Raw genomic sequence first — 1,187 nt, 5'->3', positions numbered from 1 at the left:
TTTCTTGTTTTGTGTTGTTTGTTGTTTTTCATATGCATTTTTCGTTTGTTAGAGTCCATGCCTTAAAAGTTTCTAAGTTTGGTGTCTTGCATGTTTTCTTTGCATCAAAAATTTTTTCAAAATTATGTTCTTGATGTTCATCATGATCTTCAAAGTGTTCTTGGTGTTCATCTTGACATTCATAGTGTTCTTGCATGCATCTTGTGTTTTGATCCAAAATTTTCATGTTTTGGGTCATGTTTGTGTTTTTCTCTCTCATAATTAAAAAATTCAAAAATCAAAAAAATATCTTTTCCTTATTTTTCTCCAAATTTTCGAAAATTTGAGTTGACTTAGTCAAAAATTTTTAAAATTAGTTGTTTCTTACAAGTCAAGTCAAATTTTCAATTTTAAAAATCTTATCTTTTCACAATCTTTTTCAAAAATCATATCTTTTCAATTTTATCTTTGTTTTTTTTCGAAAATTTTCAAAAATCTTTTTCAAATTATTTTCAAAATCCTTTTCTTATCTTTATATCGAATTTTCGAAAATTAGCTAATAATTAATGTGATTGATTCAAAAATTTGAAGTTTGTTACTTTCTTTTTAAGAAAGGTTCAATCTTTAAATTCTAGAATCTTATCTTGTAGTTTCTTGTTAGTGAAGTAAGTAATTTCAAATTTTTGAATTAAATCTTTTTATCTTTTATCTTATCTTTTCCAAAAATCTTATCTTTTTCAAAATTTGATTTCAAAATATCTTATCTAACTTTTTATCTTCTTATCTTTTTCAAATTTGATTTTAATATCTTTTTCAATCAACTAACTAACTTTTTGTTTGTTTCCTATCTTTTTCAAAACCAACTAACTACCTATCCCTCTCTAATTTTCGAAAATACTTCTCTCCTTTTCAAAAATTTTTTTTAATTGTTTTAAATTTTAATTTTAATCTTATCTTATCTTTAATTTTCGAAAATTACTAACACCTTTTTAAAATTATTTTCGAATTCTCCATCTCTTTTCTTATTCTATTTAATTATTTACTTACTAACACTTCTCTTCACCTCTCTTCGTCTAAAAATCCGACCCACTCTTCTTCACTCTTAAGTCTTATCCCCTTTCTTCTTCTACTAACATAAAGGAATCTCTATACTGTGACATAGAGGATTCCTCTTTCTTTTCTTGTTTTCTTCTCTTTCATATGAGCAG

Source organism: Arachis duranensis, chromosome 1 (genome assembly GCF_000817695.3).
Source record: "Arachis duranensis cultivar V14167 chromosome 1, aradu.V14167.gnm2.J7QH, whole genome shotgun sequence".
Classification (NCBI taxonomy): Eukaryota; Viridiplantae; Streptophyta; class Magnoliopsida; order Fabales; family Fabaceae; genus Arachis; species Arachis duranensis.
This window is presented reverse-complemented; position numbering follows the sequence as displayed.